The 13,586-nt window shown below is 58.6% G+C and overlaps 1 long non-coding RNA gene across 2 annotated transcripts; it reads right to left on the bottom strand.

Moving 5' to 3' along the window:
- Positions 1–1,172: 1,172 nt before the first annotated feature.
- On the bottom strand, positions 1,173–13,182 carry LOC142827998 (uncharacterized). Of its 2 annotated transcripts, XR_012902863.2 has the most exons (5): positions 12,567–13,182; positions 9,137–9,334; positions 8,616–8,850; positions 6,561–6,693; positions 1,173–6,443 (listed from the first exon to the last, which is right to left on the bottom strand). It is a non-coding gene; the product is annotated as an uncharacterized LOC142827998 (long non-coding RNA). The 2 variants fall into 2 exon arrangements; XR_012902862.2 differs by having other exon boundaries at positions 1,173–6,693; positions 12,567–13,181.
- Between the last annotated feature and the right edge of the window lie 404 nt (positions 13,183–13,586).

Here is a 13,586-nt window from a genome sequence, read left to right as displayed (position 1 = left end):
CAACGTCCCTGGAGAGTTGGGGGCGCAACGCACGCAGAGCCGGATCCGTGAGAGCCAGGCAGTGGGAAAAGACTCGAAACCGCCGCTCTATTTTTTCCATGGTCAAAAATACGTGACCTTTGCTCCTTTCTATTCTTGGGGTCGGGGCTGTTTTCGGAACGACTCGATTCCCGTCAGCCTACCACTCGTGGCAGGAAGGGCCCAACTGGAGGAAGCGTTGGGAGCCCCTCTACTCTGCCTTACATCAGCGGGAACCGAGACCACGCCGGCTAGTTCTGCGGTTTCCCTGAGCCACCGTGCCGGTGGGCAACTTTACCATCACCCGATCCTTTCGGGGAGCCGCTCCGATACCTTGCCAGCAAAGGCATCTTTAGTTGGCTCCTTTGCCACAATGCGCAGGACCGGCCTCAGGGCAGCCAATCACAGATATAAACTTTGCCAGCCTTTGCCCCCACTTTTCCCTCCTGCAGGTACCGGGAGAGGCGCTGGGCTCCGCCCCCACCCCCGTAAAGGGGAGGAGACAGAACCGGCCACCGACTACTCGCAACAGACCTCCACCCGCACCCGGAGCCTGCCCCATGGAGGGGACGCCCTGGCCAGGCAGAAGAGAGTCTTAATCTGAGATCATCCCTGCCTACTGGTCAGAGGGAGGGGACGCAAAAATTCCATTGAGAGAATTCCCTCTCTGCCCCATATCCTGTAACAAGGTGGGGGGCAACGTTCCCTGTAAGCCGAACACTTTTATGGGCACCCAGGAGAGATTCGGGGGCCGCCCAGCTGATTAGCAGAGTGCCCACCGTGCCCATAGCCAGCACCATGCATTTCTATTGGTGGTGCACATATGCCCACGCTTTGGTGCGCAGAACAAAAATTATTCCACACGTGGATGGAAAAGCTGAGAAGGAACATTAATGGGAGGCGGGTGTCTCCCCTGTAAGGTTCAGAGGAGGAGCTGAGTTAGTCTATATCTGGAAAAATTTAAAAAACAACGACTAGTCTAGTAGCACCTTAAAGACTCACAAAACATGTACAGGCAGTCCCCGGGTTACATGGATCCGACTTACATCAGATCCCTACTTACAAACGGGGTGAGGCAACCCTGCACTAGCTGCTTCCCCCCAGCGGACCAGGGAGACGCAAAGCTAGCGCCCATCCCCCCCTCCCCCCAGCGGACCAGGGAGACGCGGAGCGGCTTTTCTCAGCAGACAACCTCAGCTTGAGAATAAAGGACTGAGGGAAGTGAGGAGTGGGAGAATAAAACTGAGCTCTGGAGAAATGTTTGGCTAGAGTTTCCCCTACAATATGTACCAGTTCCGACTTACATACAAATTCAACTTAAGAACAAACCTACAGTCCCTATCTTGTACGTAACCCGGGCACTGCCTGTATATGGTATAGGGAGAGCAACCCGCAGGTCTCACACATGGGGTAAAACTACTCCAACTTACGGTGTGGACACAGTCGTCTTCCACCATATGGAAAACAGTCTCAAGTCGCAGAAAATTGTACAGTAACCTCCCAAACTAAAATTCCCTTCAATATGAGTCTTTTACACTGTTAGACGCCGGGAACACAGACCAGGTGTTTTAATAGATGCCGGGTCTGTCAAATAATACAAGCTGAGGGTCTCGGGCAGTCTGTACTAAAAGATGCTGGGGGCTTCTATTAGAAGGTTTACGGTAGTGTCAAATGAAATCATCCTGAACAGTCAAAGCGTGGCAGATGGTGCTGAAATAGACAAAGTTGAAACTTCTCTTAAATCTAGAGGGGTGGTGGAACAGATCCAGCGAGTGACTCGCGCTGCTCAGGCTGGATTCTCTGTCCACGTCTACACAGCCACATTATTTCGAAAGAACCTAGTCCGCGTCTATGCAGCCAGAGGTTATTTCGACTGCTGTCGATCTGGAGGCCTGCTACTCCGACTCCTATAGCCCTGCTTGTAGTAGGAGTAAGGGGTCAGAGGAAGCATGCTCGGCTTTGAAATAAGTGCTGAGCAGACAGCGCCGAAACTTGAAATAAGCCATGGCGAAATAAGCTACACCGTGAACGTAGCTCAATTTGCGTAGCTTATTTTGAGTTAAGCCCTGCTGTGTAGACACACCCTGTAGAGGGCTACGTCAACACTGGCACCCTTTTCCGGAAATGCTTAAAACGGAAAACTTTTCCGTTATAAGCATTTTCGGAAAAAGCGCGTCTACATTGGCAGGATGCTTTTCCGGAAAAGCACTTTCTGCAGAAAAGCATCCGTGGCCAATGTAGACGCGCTTTTCCGCAAAAAAGCCCCGATTGTCATTTTCGCGATCAGGGCTTTTTTGCGGAAAAGAAATCTCTGCTGTCTACACTGGCTCTTTTCCGGAACAGTTTTCCGGAAAAGGACTTTTGCCCGAGCGGGAGCAGCATAGTTTTTCCAGAAAAACAGACGATTTTACAGTAGATCGTCAGTGCTTTTCCGGAAATTCAAGGAGCCAGTGTAGACAGCTGGCAAATTATTCCAGAAAAGAGGCTGATTTTCCAGAATAAGTGACCAGTGTAGACACAGCCGAGCAGTGTTTCTCAACCAGGGTCCGAGTACCCTTAGGGGTACTCGAGAGAAGTCCAGGGGGTACATCCACACAGCTGAAATTTGGAGAAAACTGAATTTCTGTTTTAAGTTTTACAGCGTTTGATTATTTCTGTACTTTTTACTCCCCAAAACTTCATCGCCCGCCCGGCTACGATTAAGTTGTTTAAAGAAATGTGTTGCAATGGTAGAAAAAAAAATTGTGCGTCTGAAAACTAGGTACTGGGGTACTTATAATTTTTTTAAAGGGGGTACTTTATCAAAAAAAAGCTTGAGAAACACTGAACTAGAGCATCCACCGGCCGGATCCCACGGGTCAGATGCTGGTGTGAGCCCTGCTAGCTCTCTGGCCAGCCAGGCCTGGCCATGCACACCTGGGCACTGTGCTACGTCTGGCGGGAGTTTTCCCGGAAAGGACCTTAAGGCATCCACCAGATTACCTGCTGCGTGAGTCAACACCCGACAATGCAAGCAGGAGGACACTCGCCCTTACAGTAAACAGTGACCTTGTGGAAACAACCAAACACCCCAGATTCCTCCCCGGGCTTGGGAGACAGGAATGCAGGAAGTGCCCATGACTTCATTGCTCTGGCTTTTGCTATTCTAGGGGGCAGCCGACCCCCGAGGCCTCCTCTGGCTGTTTTTAGCTGCCGTGTTTTGCGTGGACCCAGAACCACGTGTGCTACCCTGCAGCTTCCTCCCGCCGGGCCACGGCTGCTCGGCTTCCCTGGACCCACGGCCTGGCGCCGTTCTCCTAGCTCCTGGCCCTGCATTACCGGCACGGCCCCAGGCCGCGTCACCGTGGTGTGTGGCGTGGCACCCGAAAAGGCCAGGCTGTGACTGAGAAGGTCACCGTGTTGCCTATTAAAAACCAACCGCGTGCTAGGACACGGCAGACGGCGCCCATGTCTGCGCGACGTCCGGGCCATCCCCTCCCCTTTCGGGTGGCCGCGGGTCCCGAGTCCATGCGGCGCGCTGCTATTTTGAAGGCCTAGAGCGCTGAGCTGGCACTGGCGACCGGCCTGCCGCGAGACCGGCTGGATGTGTGACCGCTGAGCTAATGGCGCGCTTCTTCTCAGGCTGTTAAACGCCCCCTCCCCCTCCCGGCTCCGGCAGCAGCGTGAGGATAGACTTTCAGGGAAACAAAACACCACGACTCCCTGATGTCACCCCGCCAGAGTTAACCCCTTCCTCCGGCCCACCTTCCTGCCGTGTGTGCTGGGGTAACGAGAAGGCGGGAGGTGCAGATGGGGTGAAAGGACAGGCTGATGTGCAGCAGGATCCCAGGAATCCAGAGCCACACACACACCCAGAGAACACACTCCCAGACACGAAGGCATGCCCGCCATCAAAGAGGCAGGCCCCCCAGAAACAAGCATGCCGCCGCACTATTGGGAACAGCACACAACCGCACAAGAGAGCGCGGGCACGCCGGCAGCAAGACGCCAGCCTGAGGTGCACTGTGTTGGAAAGCACACGCCAGCCACCTCAAAAGTCAGGTACAGGAGTCCACCGAAATTGACGTGCATCCCCGTGCACCGTGGAGTAACTGCCGACAATGGATTGCGTCACCGTGGAGTAACTGTGGGGGGCTGGGACTGTGCCTAGAGGGGGGGCTGGGGCTGTGCCATCTCTCCCCCCGCCCATGCTCCAAAGCTGGGGCCATGCTGCCCTTCCTACTGCAATAGGACTGAGGGTGCTCAGGGGGCCCAGGAGTGGGGTGGGTAGCCACGGTGTGTGTGTGTTTGGGGGGGAGCTTCAGGGTTTCAGTGGGGAAGGGGAGGGGCTTTGGGAAGAAGGGGCGGGGCCATCTCAAATGGTTGGTTCCCGCATTGCCCATGCACCAGACAGGTACGCACACATTCTTGTGCGAGCACGCACACGTGTGTTCACACATACACACACAGGCCTTTCCATACACACAGGGTACGTCTAAACTACATGCCTCGTGAAACCAGGTTTACCTGTGCCGATCAAGAAAGGCTTCTTTGTCGGCGCGGCGCGTCCGGACTGCCCCGATCTGCCGACAAACAGCTGATCGGCAGAGCGGGGCAGCCATTTAAATTTAAATGAAGCCGCGATTATTTTAATCGCGGCTTCATTTCCCTCTGCCGATCTGGCTAATCTACATGCCTCTGTCGACGGAGGCATGTAGTCTAGACACACCCACAGACGTAGCACAGACTCACACAAGCACACCCTCCCAAAACCAACTCGCCCATACGCCACGGATGGTTCGCGCCCAGCCAGAAGTGCAGTCGGTGCAGGGACCCCGGGGTGAAAGATTCTGCCCGGCACTAGACAGGCGGGGGGACGGTGCCAGGCCGAGCGGGTCTGGGTGAAGGAGAGTCTGGGAATCGACGCAGGACCCGAAAGCCCCGAACAAGACAGACAAGCGGGTCGGGGAGATTGGAGCCCAACGGCCTTTGCGAAATTCAGAGCAAGGGACCTTTGCCCCCCACCCAGGGAAGGAGTCGAGGGCACGGTGAGCCGGGGCATGCAGGAGAGGGTCACATTCTCTGCGGCGTCCTCGGCAGGGCGCCATGCGTGGGATGCCTGGAGAAATCTTCACCGCCGATCCAACGCTGAATCCGTGGCAGCCCCTTGGGCCGGTGGGCTCGCAGGGCGTCTATCGTCCCTGACCCGTGCCCGTCCAGTGACTCATTCGCAGGCGCGAGGCTCGTGGCATTTCAGGCGAGAAAGACCCTCGGCCGGAGCCGACAGGAATTTGGGGAATTTGAACCTGGGAATGTCTCTCCCCCATCCCCCCCCGTGAAAGAGGGAGACAAGCTCCGTGAAATGTGGCAGCAGGTGTTGGTGGGGTTTAGAGTTCACTTTCCGGAGCCCCTGCGGCCCGGGGAGACGGGCGGGTGCATTCCGGCGAGACGTCGCAGCGTCGCAGCCGCGCCGGGGCCTGTGAAGGCGCAGCGTTGAGTTTCCTCCAGAAGCGGCTTACGGCACAGGCCGGGAAGTCCCGGGGGGCATTCCTGAATCGGGGCCCGCGCGCCGATTGCATTGGGAACGTCATGTGTGAACGCCGCCTGAATCGCACCCCCCACGGAGCCAGGTCGGCTCGATCCCACGTCAGCCCTGTCGCCGCCGGCCCCCATCATCTCTGCTCTGCCTTCGCGGTCGGGCTCTGTGCCGGGGTGCAGCTGCAACGTGGGCCCCGGGGAGGAAATGGGAGATTGGCTCGTTGCTCCATTGCCGAGTCGGAGACAGTTGTGGGATGTGCGCCGCAACTTCTCTGCCCTGCTTTAGTGGGCCATTCCAGAGCCAGGGGCCCGTTCAAGGCGAGATAGGAGATAGGAGAGCATGGAGCAAGGTGGGGAGGAAAGAGCAGGAGGAAATAAAGACGAAGATCCAGACGGGCATGTATTGATGTGTTCTGCACAAAGGTTGGTCCATTTGTTAGCCAATAGGAGGAGTCCTTGTTCTGCCACAAGCTGTCTCTGGGACCTTAGTCAAGTCACTGAGCCCCTCCATGCCTCAGTTTCCCAACTGTGAGATCGCACCACCCTACCTCGCAGGGTGTTGTTGAAAATTGTCAACCTGTGGAACTCCTTGCCAGAGGATGTTGGGAAGACCAGGACTTGAACAGGGTTCTAAAAAGAACTAGATAAATGAATGGAGGATAGGTTCATTGGTGGCTATTAGCCAGGATGGGTAGGGAGGGTGCCCCTATCCTCTACCAGAGGCTGGAAACGGGTGACAGGAGAGGGATCACTTGACGATTCCCTGTTGTGTTCACTCCCTTTGGGGCACCTGGCCTTGGCCACTGTTGGCCGACAGGACACTGGGCGAGATGGATCGTTGGTCTGACCCCGTCTGGCTGCTTTGATGTTCTTATTGTTATATCAAGGGCTGCAAACCACAGTGAGTTCTAGTGATAAAAAGAACCAGATATTATCACGCACCTACACATGACCCCCCCCGCCACTACACACACGCATGTTTCCATAGGCACACGCTGTACCCTTCAGCTGTGCGCTACACTTACAAAGGCCTGTTGGCTGCGCACACCGATTGTACTCGGATCTTGGGGGCTGTCCGGATTGGGGAGCAGGTAGATACTCGTAGCTCTCTGCCAGGTCTTTGTCTGGGAACGTGAGAGCCTGTACCCGCCGCCACCCCTGTAGAAACATAAGTTTGTGATATTGCATGGGGGATGGATTTAGCTCAGGGAGTTATTATTAGCCCCACGTGTCTCCACCGTGGCAGGCTGAGAGCTCCCAGCTGTGTCTCCTGGAATAGCTAAAATCTTCTCCTTCACATGCCAGTCGCTCTCTGCCATGTGTGGTCCCTTCTGACTCAGTTTCCCTTCGGCCTCCATCTCTCCCTGCCACCTTCCCCCGTCTTCCAATTGGTTCTGCCTCTTTTTCCCAGGATTCTCAAGCCGCCTTTCTTCGGGAACACTCCGTCAGGCTGGAAATATCTTTCCAGCTGCGATTCCCCAATAAACATGCTCAAAAATAGCTGTGGTTTGAAGCTCTCTGGGACCCGCTGTCTCCTAGCCCTGCTTGTCCGGCTGCATGCTTTGGCCTCCTCTGTGTGTCCTGCTGGGAAGCTGTATTTACAACATGCCTGAGCTCAATTTGAACCTGTTCCGGGGCAGCCATGCCAGCCTAGCTCCCTTGCTTTCGGACGAAACCACGTGGCTCAGCCCTGTTGGGATCCCAAAACTTCTCATCCTCTTTCTCAGAGCGTCCCACGTAAAGGATGGGAAGGTGCGTGGCCGAGAGACTTGCATTAGTGGCATTAGGCAGTGCCTTTGGACAGTTCACAGCCACGCAAGGTCTAGAGCACTGGTCACCAACCTGTCGATCGGGATCTACTGGTCGATCGTGGAGTCTGACAGGGGATCCTGACTAGTTTGGCCAAAAGGCTACCAAGGGCCAGCACTTCAGCTGCCCCTTCTTTGCACGGCTGCTCATCTCCTGCCCCTCCCCTTGGCAAGCCTTCTGCTTTCTGTGCAGGGCAGAGGCAAGAGAGGAGGGGGCTGATGTCAAGCTGCCTCCTTTCCCACTCTGTCTCCTTTCTCCACAGAGCAGAGAGGGGACCCAACAGGACTTGGGAGGGAGTTTGCTGGCTGCTTTTAGGGAATGGTGCAGGGCCAGGGCAGGGGGGAGCCCCACTGCCCCACCACCCAGGAGCCACCAGCAGTGCCCAGCTGCAGCTTACATACCTTTCCCTAGTCATGAACCCCCTTCTGCGCCCCAGTCCCTGACCCAGCCTTGAGCACCCCGTGCCCAAACACCATCCCAGAGCCTGCATCTAGAACTCCCTCCTACATCCCCACTGCCTGGCCCAAGAGCAGCTCAGAGCCCCTCACGCTCCAGATCCCTTAATCCAAGACCAGAGCCTGCACTCCAACCCTCTGCCCCATGTATAGATGAAAGCGAGTGAGGATGGGCAAGAGAGGGAGGATGAAGTGAGCAGGGGTGAGGCCTCAGACAAGGGGTCGGAAGGAAGCAGGGCAAGGGTAGATCTTAGATTGCACTTAAATTCAGAAAGTGATCTCGTGTTCAAGAAGGTTGGAGACCACTGGTCTAGAAAGACTGTCGGGGGAAGCCAAGGGCAAGTGGCAAGGGCATAGTCTTCCCAAAATTGCCTACATGCCCCGGCCACTGGGGAGGGCTGGGGGTGGGCGGGGCTTGGCTCAAGTGGGCGGGGCTTGGCGTCAGGGGCGGGCCTCAGGCGGAAGGGGCGGGGTTAGGGCTTGCCTTCCCTAGTTGGGCCTTCACCCGCTGCCCATGCCGGTCGCTGCTGCGGCTGAACCCTAGGCTTTGTCTTGGGCTGCTTAGCGGCTCTCTGGGGAAGTCAGCCGCTTCCGACGTGAATTCAGAGCTCAGCCCGGAGAGGGGGGTGTTACTCATCACCCGCCGCAGGCTGTCTCCGAGGCTGCCAGAAGCCTGGAATTCATCGGCAGAAGATTAGCTGTGTTTATTGAATACATCCAGTTTGGCTGCAGCTCTCCCGTCTATCCCGGCCCATTGTGCTCTGCTCCTTGTGGCCAGCCCTAGCCAACAGCCGCCACGGCAGGAGGGCCTCTCACCTGGGCATCATACGTCCCCCTGTAACGCCCGCGGGCGATCGTCCTTAAACCCAGGTGTATGGCACGGCCACGTTCCCACGGCTCGGAATCTGGAGTCACTCCACTGAATTCCATTCCGGATTTTCCGGGAGGCGTGGCGTCTAGAATCTGGATCCGGTGTATCGGGGACAATGTGCCGGTCAGCACAGGCAACGTCGTGCCGGTGGGAATCAAACACTTCCTCACCCCTCCTGATCTACAGCGAGATGGTGGGGTGGGGCAAGGCAGCTGCCTTTGGAGATCAAAGCAATGGAAGGGTGGTGGTGCAGAATCATAGAACCCCAGAGCTGGAAGAGACCTCGGGAGCCAACAAGTCCAGCCCCCTACCCAAAGCAGGACCAACCCCAACTCAATCATCCCCGCCAGGGCTTGGTCAAGATGGAACTTAAACTTCTAGGGATGGAGATTCCACTCCCTCCCTAGGGAACCCAGTCCAGGGCTTCCCCACCCTCCTAGGGAAATCGTTTTTCCTAATATCCCACCTAGACGTCCCCCATGGCAACTTGAGACCATCGCTCCTCGTTCTGCCCTCCGTCGCCACTGAGAACAGCCTCTCTCCAGCCTCTCTGGATCCCCCTTCAGGTAGCTGAAAGCTGCTAAGAAGTCCCTCAATTGGTGGTGCACATTCACACATGCCTCGGTGCACATAAAAAATTATTCCTCACACGGGTGGAGAAAATCTACATAGAGATGGAAAAGATTAGAGGGAACACTGCTTGGTACACACAGCGAGAGACAGACCCTGCCCAGGAGACCTGATGGGCTAACGAGGCCAGCAACGGGGAGGGAGGGCCCTAGCCCGGACGTGGGCAACCCGCAGCCCATCGGGGTTCTAGGCGTGGCCCACGAGACGTTTCGTGTACCGTTGCCCACATGCAGGAAGGCAGCCGAAGCCCCGCCCCTTCTGCCCAAAGCCACACCCCTTCCGAGGCCACGCCCCTTCCCTACCTTTCCCCTCCACCTCCAGCCAAGCCCCGCCCAACCCCAGCTGAAGGCCCTGCCTTCTCCAGAGCTGGGCTGCCCTACCCTGGGAGACCCGGTCGTGGTTACAACAACCTTGCAGCCCCTTGGTGGCCCCTCGCAGCTGTAAAAGGGGGTCGTAGGAGGTGGGGGGAGCCTACAGGATTCTGGCTGGGCGAACGAGAATTCCCCCCCCCCTCCGGGCTGCTGGAATGGGGGCTCGGCGCCTCTTCCAGGGAGCAGCCCTCGTTCTGGGGGTGGCGCAGCTGGAAGCAGAGCTCTAATCTCCCCCCGGCCCCACCCGGAGAATCGGACGCCAGCACTTGGTTAGAAGAGGCGCGGGTTCTCCCTGAGGCGCCTCCCCCCGGGGGGCTGCTCTCTGCCCCCCTTCCCCGCCCGCGCTGCCCAGCTGGGAATGTGACCTGAATGCAGGGATCCCTGACAACCCCCCAAAGGGGTGCATGGAGCAGCAGCACAGGCAGAGGGGGGGAGCAGCAATGCCCCAGGGCACTGTCCTTGGGTAGGTGCAGGTGGGGGGTACAGGAGTCAGGGGAGCAGGAGGAGGGTGTTGGGGTTAGGGGAGGAGGAAGGGTGCAGGGGTGAGGGATGCAGGAGGAGGTACAGGGGTGCAGGAAGGGGTGCAATGGGTAGGGGTTCAGAAGGGGGTGCAGGGGGTAGGAGAATTGAAGGAGTAGAAGGGGGTGCAGGGTTGGGGCAGGAGGGGGGTACAGGGGGTAGGGGTTCAGGAGGCAGTGCAGGGGGGTTATGGTAGCAGGAGAGGGGAGCAGGAGGGGGGTTCAGAGGTTAGGGGAGCAGAGGGGGTGAAGGGATAGAAGGGGGTGCAGGGTTAGGGGCAGGAGCGGGTACAGCGGGTAAGGGTTCAGGAGCGGTGCAGGGCATAGGGGAGCAGGGGGTCTAGAGGTTAGGGGAGCAGAGGGGGGCAGGGGAGCAGGAAGGGATGCAGGGGGTAAGGGTTCAGGAGGAGGTGCAGGGGGTAGGGGAGCAGGGGGGTTCAGAGGCTAGGGGAGCAGGAGGGGGGGTGCAGGGGTGAAGGGATAGAAGGGGTGCAGGGTTGGGGCAGGAGGGGGTACAGGGTGTAGGGGTTCAGGAGGGGGTGCAGGGGGTAGGGGAGCAGGGGGGGTTCAGGGGGTAGGGGAGCTGGAGGGGGGTGCAGGGGTGAAAGGATAGAAGGGGGTGCAGGGGCTAGAGGGCAGGAGGGGGTGCAGGGGTTAGGGGAGCAGGAGGGAGGAAGGGATAGAAGATGGTGCAGGAAATAGGGGAGCAGGAGTCTAGAGGTTAGGGGAGCAGAGGGGGTGCAGAGGGTAGGAGAGCAGGAGGAGGTGCAGGGGATAAGGGTTCAGGAGGGAGTGCAGGGGGTAGGGGAGCAGGAGGGGGTGAAGGGGTAGAAGAAGGTGCCGGGGGTAGGGGAGCATGAGGGGTTCAGAGGTTAGGGGAGCAGAGGGGGTGCAGGGGCTTGGGGAGCAGGAGGGGGGTGAAGGGGTAGAAGGGATAGAAGGGGGTGCAGTGGCTAGAGGGCAGGAGAGGGTGCAGGGGTTAGGGGAGCAGAGGGGGTGCAGGGGCTTGGGGAGCAGGAGGGGGGTGAAGGGGTAGAAGGGATAGAAGGGGGTGCAGTGACTAGAGAGCAGGAGAGGGTGCAGGGGTTAGGGGAGCAGAGGGGGTGCAGGGGTTAGGGGAGCAGAAGGGGGTGCAAGGGTGAAGGGATAGAAGGGGGTGCAGGGGTTAGGGGAGCAGAGGGGGTGCAGGGGTGAAGGGATAGAAGGGGGTGCAGGGGCTAGAGGGCAGGAGGGGGTGCAGGGGTTAGGGGAGCAGGAGGGGGTGCAGGGGTTAGGGGAGCAGAGGGGGTGCAGGGGTGAAGGGATAGAAGGGGGTGCAGGGGCTAGAGGGCAGGAGGGGGTGCAGGGGTTAGGGGAGCAGGACCTAGGATTGCAGGACCCACTCATGGGGGGGGAGCAATAGGATGCCAGCCTGGACTGTCTGTAAATTGCCCCCAGCCGCCCCCCTGGCTCATCCCTGCCGGCCAGGGCAATGTGGGGCTGGGCCGCGCCCGCCCTTTGGCCACCTGGGGGGAGTGGGTGGGCGGCATTAGCTGATGCCTCCTAGCTGGCCCCAAGCTGTGGGCAGCGTGTGCCGGGGCGCTGGGGGGGCGTGTTCCTAGTCCCTGTCTCCTCCCTGCCTGGGCCTTCTGGGGCAGAATCCAGACCATAATAAGCACTAGACCATTGGCCCGAAGCTGAGCGATTCTCCGGGGAGCTCGGCCGCCCGGCCCAAGGTGGAGAGCAGCGGGGCTGGGGGCTCAGGGCTCGCCCCTTCCCATTGCGGGGGAGGGGGAGGCGAGCCTCTGGGGCCAATCCGGCTTGTGGGGAAAGGAAGAGGCTCCGCCCACCACTGCTGCCCCCCCTCCAATGGAAGACTGACAGTGCAGGAAACCACTCACCTGAAGGCGCTCCCTGCTGCTCCCATTGGCTGGAATCATGGCCAATGGGAGCAGCGGGTGCCTGGGAGCGGCGGAAGGCACAGAGCCAGGTAAGCGCCTCCCACCCCACCCCTGCACCCTTCCTCCAGCCAGGACCCTCCACCCTCAGCCCACGCCTGCACCCAACCTCCCGGCCCGGCGCTAGCGTGGGTGCTCGGCGGGTGGTGCGCGGAGAGGCCTGCCTTGAGCTGGGTGGGCCGAAAAGTTTGAGAGCCACAGGTCTAGACGCCCCTCCAAGCCCTGTGCACAGGTGAGCACGTCATTTTCCTCAGCCTGCTTCCGGCTGCCCACCCCTCCCTGCCTAGCCTCCTCGCCGCTCTCAAAGACTCCGGTAATTCGCTCCCCCATCGGGCGCGGCAGAATCCGAGCCCCTGTCCCTTATGTGGCGGACGGGGAGCTACCGCGCCAAGAGGTTAAACAACCTCTGTGACGTCCCAGACGTCAGCTGCTGCTCTCACCTCAGCGGAGGCCACCCTGTTGGGTCCGGACTCAGTGGCCGGCCCCTGCCCCCCTCGGTAGCGTCGCCCATGGGGTCCAACGCCCATCGGAGCGATGCGCGTTTCCCCTCCTTTCTCACGGTGGCGGCCTAAGTCCGTCGCACGGTGCTCGTCTCCTCGACTCGGGGGACTAATCGATCCGTGTCCTTCCCCTCACCTCCCTTCCACGCCTGTGCGCCATCCCATCGCGTCTCCTTGGCTTCTCTGCAGACGGCCGCCCCTTCGCCCTCCCTCAGGGGCCTCCTGGCCTCTCCGCCGGCCTGGAAATCTGAGGCAGCGTCTAAGATTCCACCCGCCGGCCACAACGCCAGCAAAGCAGAGCAGGGTGGAGCTGATAGTCTCCTTCTGCCGAGCGCGGCGGCGGGGGAAGGAGTCTCTGTTCTGCCTGACGGTCTGGCTCTTGTCTGCTAGCAGTGCTGGGACTCTGAGCCGCTCTGCAGCCGGGGGTTCGGGGTGGCTGAAAGGCTGCAATGTGGGCTGTGCCGGGGAAAGGCTGCTCCACAAGCTGTGCAAAGAGAACATAAGAGCGGCCACACCAAAGATCTCGCCCAGTGTCCTGTCGACCGACAGCGACCAATGCCAGGTGCCCCAGAGGAGGGAACGGAACAGGGAATCATGTGATCCTTCCCCCGTCACCCATTCCCAACTTCTAGCAAACAGAAGCTAGGGACACCATTCCTACCCATCCTGGCTAATAGCCATTGATGGATCTAACCTCCTTGAATCTATCTAGCTCTTTTCGAACCCTGTTACAGTCTTAAACTTAATAACCTCTGGCGAGGAGTTCCACAGGTTGCCTGCTCATTGTGTGGAAAAAAATGCTTCCTTTTGTTTGTTTTAAACCCGCTGCCTATTCATTTCATTGGGTGACCCCTAGTTCTTGTGTGAGCGAGCAAATCACTTTTCATTCTCCACTTTCTCCATGCCAGTCACTTTTTATAGACCTCTATCCTATCCCTCCTTAGTCTCCTCTTTTCTAAA

This window comes from Pelodiscus sinensis, chromosome 1, assembly GCF_052426305.1.
Source record: "Pelodiscus sinensis isolate ZL-2025 chromosome 1, ASM5242630v1, whole genome shotgun sequence".
In the NCBI taxonomy this organism is placed as follows: domain Eukaryota; kingdom Metazoa; phylum Chordata; order Testudines; family Trionychidae; genus Pelodiscus; species Pelodiscus sinensis.
The sequence above is the reverse complement of the archived record's forward strand: the minus strand, read 5'-3'. Positions and strand labels throughout refer to the sequence as shown.